Raw genomic sequence first — 6,421 nt, 5'->3', positions numbered from 1 at the left:
GATGAGTTATTGGTTGATAAGTAGAAATAATGTACGTTTTAAGAGTTAATTGGGTGAGACAACTTTAAAAGACCCTGAAACCGTACATTTTGGAGCCATTTTGAGGTGTTTGTCCAGGATGCTGAGCCTGGTCTGCACAGCATGCAAAACTTTAGAGAAGATAACAATAAACAGGAAGCTGAAGACCAAAAAAGTCTTGTGTATCTTCTTTTACCTGGCACAGAATTGCTACAGGAGGGTTTCCCACATCCAGAGAGCCCCCAGAAAGGCCCAGCATAAAACAAACATCAATAACTGGAACCATGACAATATTTATAAAAGGTTGTTTTTTCCATAATGCTGTTTACTGAAGGATGTTGTCTTAATTGGCCAATCATGTGAAATGTGTTGATTAAAGGACCAGTGAGGTCCACCTGTAGCAAACCAAGGTATAAAAGAAGAGGATTGAAAAAACAGGTGGCTTTTAGCCCTTAGCCTTCTGATCTGAGTCTGTGTCATCTCTGGTTCAATGGTGACGTTTGGGCATCTGTGGGGGCTATTGGGAATCCTTTCTGCACGTTGTGACCCAACAGGAGTTTCCCTAATAGATTTGGCCTGAAGGTCTCACTGTGCCCATGACAGGAACCCTGTGAGTGTCTAGGACATCCCGGCTCTTTGGCAGCCTGGGAACTCCTGGGATGTCACCGTAGAGCCCCCATGAGTGCCTGTTACAGATTGGTTCCTTTGCAGCCCAAGGTCCCCTGGGATGTCACCATGGAATGTGACAAAGAGCCTCTGACCACAGGGCTCTTTACCATCCCCAGAAAGCCCTGGGAGGTCTCCATGGAGCCCCTGTCTGTGCCTGGGACATTCCAGCTGTGGAACAGCCTGGAGACTCCTGGAAAGTCCCCATGGAACCCCTCTGAGGGCCTGTGACAAATCTGATCCTTAGCAGGCAATGATCACCAGCCTCCTGTTGCTATGGTCAGTTTCCATGGCAACCATCACCAGTCCCCTGTTGCTATGGTCAGTTTCCATGGCAACCATCACTAGCCCCCTGTTGCTATGGTCAGTCCCTTGGCAGCTCCATGGAGACCCCATGCCAGGGGTGGTTGCAGGCCTGCAGCCTGAGCCTGTTTCCATGGCAACCATTGGCAGCCCCATCCCCAGGCTCATGGGATCCCAGAACCACAGAACTGGCTGAGCTGGGAGGGACCCATCAGGATCCTCCAGTCCAACTGCTGACCCTGCACAGGACACCCCAACAATGCCAGCCTGGGCCTGGCAGTGCTGTCCAAACGCTGCTGGAGCTCAGAGAGCCCTGGAGCTGGGACCCTTCCCTGGGGAGCCTGGGCAGGGCCCCAGCAGCCTCTGGGCAAAAACCTTTCCCTGACGTCCAACCTGAGCCTGCCCCGACTCAGCTGCAGCCGTTCCCTCCACTCCTGTCCCTGGGCACCAGAGGGAAGAGGTTCCCACAGCCCCAGCCAGGGACCCGCTCCCAAGGCTGTTGCCATGGCCACCAGGGCTGGGACCAGCTGGGATGTTCGGCTTCCATGGGCTGCTCTCCAGGAATGGGATTCCTGAATTTCCTGCTCCCACTAAAACCGCGCTGCCCTGCTGGCCTCCCACCTCTTGTGGAAAGCACAAAAGGCAAAGATTGCGGCCTGGGATAAGAAAAATTTATTGGGAACAGCAGCAAGAAAAGGAACAAACAAGAACAGAAACAATACTGGTAACAGAAGGAATAAATTAAAGGGAAAACTATAACACAACTGACTGTCTCTTCCCGGCCACAATTTCCCACTGCCTGGAAAGGACACCCTTCTCCTCAAGGGAGAGAGAGAAAGAGAGTGTCCCTTTCCTGCCCCTGGCAGTGTCCTGAGGTGGGAGAAAATGTAATGCCATGGCCATGCCAAGACCCTCATGTGGTTCTTCAGAGCCACATCATGTCCATTGGCAGGGGCAGGAAAAGGTACAGGTGTTTTCCCGGCATGGATCACGGGGAACCTGGATCACCAGGGCTCTGCTTAATGTGGGTCCTCCATGGGGGTTGAAGCTGGACCAGGGCACAAAGCTCCTCCTGCAGTTGGGGCATTGGCAGGGCTTACTTTTCCGGTGCCTCTTTTGGTGTCTGGTCAAGTGAGAGCTGCTGGAAAAGTTCTTCCCACACTGGGGACACTCGTAGGGCCTCTCCCCTGTGTGGATGCGCTGGTGCCTAACAAGGTTGGAGCTGCGCTTGAAGCCCTTCCTGTAGTTGGGGCAGAGGAAGGGCCTCTCCTCTTAGTGAATCTGCTGGTGCCGGAGCAGATGGGAGCTGTTGTGTGGGAAACCTCTTCCCACACTCAGGACACTCATAGGGCCTCTCCCCAGTGTGGATGTGTTGGTGCCTGATGAGGGCAGAGCTGCAGCTGAAGCCCTTCCCACATTCCCCACACTTGTAGGCCCATTCCCTGGTGTGGATCATCTGGTGGCTGATCAGGGTGTTGCTCTGCCTGAAGCTCTTCCCACACTCCAAACACTTGTGGGGACTCTCCCCATCATGAAGCTGTTCATGGACCACCAGATCTGAGCTCTGGCTGAAGCTCTGTCCACCTTCCCGGCTCAGGGTGGGTCTTTCCTCCTCAGAGCACCCTGGGATGGGTTTGCAGCCCCTCCTCCTGTGGGATCTCTGGGGATTTTCCATCCCATTAGAATTCTGCACTATGGAGTCACTCAAAACAGCCTCTTCCATGAGTTTCTGCCAAGGAGATTTTTCCTCCCTGGTCTCCATCCTCAACTTTTTGTCTTGGGGAGGAAGGACAAGGACATGATGGGATTTGCCTCCATGCCTGAGGGAAAGGGAAGGAGATTCCCCCAGTGCATCCCGGTAAGGGTGGCATTGGCACTGGGGTTGTCCTGCAGCCAGGGGCTGTGCTGAGCTGGGAGATGGAGCAGGAGAGAGGGGGAAAGGGGCACTGACTTCCTCCTCACCTGCCTGGGTGTCCCAGGGCTCCTTCCTCTTCCTTGCAGCCTCCTCCTCCATCCAATCAAGGTTTGGGAATGGGAAATCCTGGTTAGGGAAGAAAACAAGGGGTGAACACATGGTCTTCTTTACTGGTTTGAACGCAAACCAGGGGCAAAATCTAAGCCAGAACTACAATTTAATAGGAAAATGAAGATCAAGGCAATGATACAAAAACACTGCCTTAAACTGACAGAGTCAGGATATAACCTGACACCCTCTGCGTCAGGGTGTTGGCAGCAGTCCCATTAAATAGTGGCTGCAGTCCTGTTGGAGTGATGAACGCGATTCTGTCAGAGCAGTGATCCTGTAGAAGGGTCTGGTCTTTCTCTGGAGGTCCAGTGGTGGTTATGGAGCTCTTGTCCTCTGAGAATCCAGTAGGCAAGCTGCTACCGGTGGAACGTCTCAGCTTATATCCAGGTAGGAATGCTTGGATCCTCCCCCTGGGCGGAGCATCCCACAATGGGATGATGGAATTTTATCAGTCCTGCAGTAAAACTCAATGGCCCATCCACAGAAGATGTCTCCCCTGGAGGGCGTTATCAGGGGTGAGTCATGGAAGAGATAAAGAACACTGCCCCACCTGTTTATAACAGTTGATGAAGATGGGGATTGAAAACATGCATTTGGTTACATCTTACATTGCAACCTGAAACAGTGGGGTAATCCCTGCTCAGGGGATGAACACCACCCGCCTTACCCAAACTGGCTCAGCTGTAAAACCCCCACCCTGGGAAGGCCACACACACACACACAGGGGACAATGTCACACTTACCTTGCTTCAGGGGAGGTCTCTGTCCCTGTCACTCCCTTGCTGTTCCCTCTTTTCTCTTCTTTCCATCTCTCTCTCTAGCTCACATTTACTGTTCAATAAAATCTATTTTGGATTTGGTCTCGTTAGTACCTTCGTGGTGGCAGAGGCATCTCTCTAACAATTTTCTTAAACAGATTGCAACATTACTTTGGCACAGTGAGTTCAGGGCATTGTTCTCTGACTCCAAGTGCCTTTGACAACATCACGGTTCCCTCCCCTGAGGAGGTTTTGGTTCTTCCTGGAAGAACTCTTTGAACTTGGATGCAGTCTCTCCTTCTTCCTGGGGAACTTATGGGAGAACTGATGAGGAAAATGGCTGTTGTGGGTGGCCAGTGTAAAGAAAATATTTTGTTGTCTTTCTGTGAAAAGTTTGTTAAAATCACTGGAGGAAAGGGAGCAAATATACCAGCGAGACTGACAAGGTTCATTCACCCCATGGTGAGGAACAAGGGGCTGCTGTAAGTCCTGCGATAAGCTCAGCTCAAGTAGCTAAATTCCTAAATAACTCTAGTCAGGAGTCTGAGGGAGGATTTTTTTTGAGTGTTCGGAGCCAGCAGAACCCGGACTCGAGCCCCGGATATCTCCGGGCTCCCTAAGAGGAGCTTTTTCAGGGGCAGAGGAGCTGCGATCACCGCTCAGGGGGGTCCACGTGGGGATGGCTCGGTACCGACGGGGTGGGACATTGGTTTTGGGGATCCCTGTGAGAGCCGAGGCTGTGGAACGGGGGACCCCCAGGGCGGGGAGAGGGGAAGGGGCGATACTGGAGCTGGGGGACCCCCGGCAGCCCGGAGATGAGGTGGGGACGGAACCCCCTGACCCTGACAGGAGCGTGTCCTGGGGTGACTTCATGATGCTCGTACCCCATTGGTCTGTTTAGCCCAGAAATGAGTTCTGCACCTTTAATGCTGGTTCTGAGAGCGAAGGGGAGGAGGAAGAAGCTGCAGTTTGTTTTCAGATACTGCACTCACTCCTCCACATTCCGGCTCCTGGACTGTTGTGATGCCTCAAGGAGCTGGAACAGTGCCCAGATGGAGTAAAGAGGAATAAAGTGGATTTTTACCTAAATGCCTTCAAAGGCCACACCCTGGCAGTACTGGAGCCACAGCTGTGACTCTGCCTGGATGGCTCCAAGATGGGAACAAAAGAGAGTCACGAGATCTCACTTTTTTATAAGTTTTAGTCCATTTGCATAAAGGAGTTAACAGCCCAATTAATAGCTTCAAATTATGAAGTTTCATCCTCTTTGCTTGCTTGCCTGTTGTCCTCTTTTCATGTTGTTTATGCTTTGGGCCTGAAGTTTGAAGAGATTGTCCTTGAGTCTCCAGCTAGAACAGGATTGTTTTGTCTTCACCACTCTCTGAAAAGATCCCAGAAACCCTTAATATAAAGCTAAAAGCTGCACACCAAAACACAACAGAAAAACTTAAAGCATAAGGTATCAGTTGTCTGCAGATGGACAGACAGCAGGACAGAGCTGTCCTCTGCTTTTAGTTAGCTTTTAGCTTGCTGAGGCAGAGAAGTTCCCTAGACTGTGATTTTTCTTTTCTTTGGAGCTGTTTAAACCTGCTCTCGACTGAACACCCGTAACACCAGTGGCAGCTCCCACCTGTGGCCCACCTGGCTGAGCTTGGGCCGCGGCATTTCCAGCACTGGAGGGACTGAAAAGAGACTGATAAGAGACTGAGTGAGCTGAGCTACTGCCCACAGAGGGACTTTCTGAGTTTGTCATCTCTTTTGTAACAGCAAGAGGTTTTATTGTTTAATATTGTTCATTTTTTGTGCTGGTGAATGCTTTGCCTGTTAAATAAACAGGTTTTTTTTTTCCCTATTCTCTGAGGAAATCTTTTCCTGATTTGTTTGGGGGAGTGGCTGCTTGACTTTGCTTTCTAGAGAAAACCCTTTGGAGGTTTTCCCCCAAATTTGCCCAAATCCAGGACAGGGTGGTGGGAAGACAGAGGAGCCCCAAGTGCCTGGAGTGGGGGGAGGCTGGATTGGGGGACCCTGAAATTCCCCCAGCATCCCTAAGCAGGACCCTGGAGAGAGGGATCCCCAGGACCCATGGGATTCCCAGCATCCCTGAGGAGGGGAACCACCAGAACCCCAGAGGGATGAGACTGGAAATGGGACACTCCTGGTGGCTTTTTATTTTTCTTGATTTTTGGAAGTTTTTATGGACACCAGATGACTTCTGGAGATGGATTTGGTTGGGAGGAATTCCCAATCCAAGGGATTGACACCTTGTTTTTCCCAAACCAGGATTTCCCATTCCCAAACCTTGGCTGAATGGAGGAGGAGAAGGCTACAAGGAAGAGGAAGATGCCCTGGGACACCCAGGCAGGTGAGGAGGAAGTCAGTGCCCCTTTCCCCCTCTCTCCTGCTCCGTCTCCCAGCCCAACATAGCCCCCGGCTGCAGGACAACCCTGCGGCCAACGCTGTCCTGCTGGGGATGCACTGGGGGGATCTCCTTCCCCCTCCCTGTGGCATGGAGGCAAATCCCATCCTCTCCTTGTCCTTCCTACCCCAGAGAAGGAGCTGAGGATGGAGACCAGGGAGGACAAATCCCTGTACCAGAACCTCGTGGAAGAGGCTGTTTTGAGCAGTGCCACAGTGCAGAATTCCAATGGGG

Source organism: Melospiza melodia, unplaced genomic scaffold, assembly GCF_035770615.1.
Source record: "Melospiza melodia melodia isolate bMelMel2 unplaced genomic scaffold, bMelMel2.pri scaffold_32, whole genome shotgun sequence".
In the NCBI taxonomy this organism is placed as follows: domain Eukaryota; kingdom Metazoa; phylum Chordata; class Aves; order Passeriformes; family Passerellidae; genus Melospiza; species Melospiza melodia.
The sequence above is the reverse complement of the archived record's forward strand: the minus strand, read 5'-3'. Positions refer to the sequence as shown.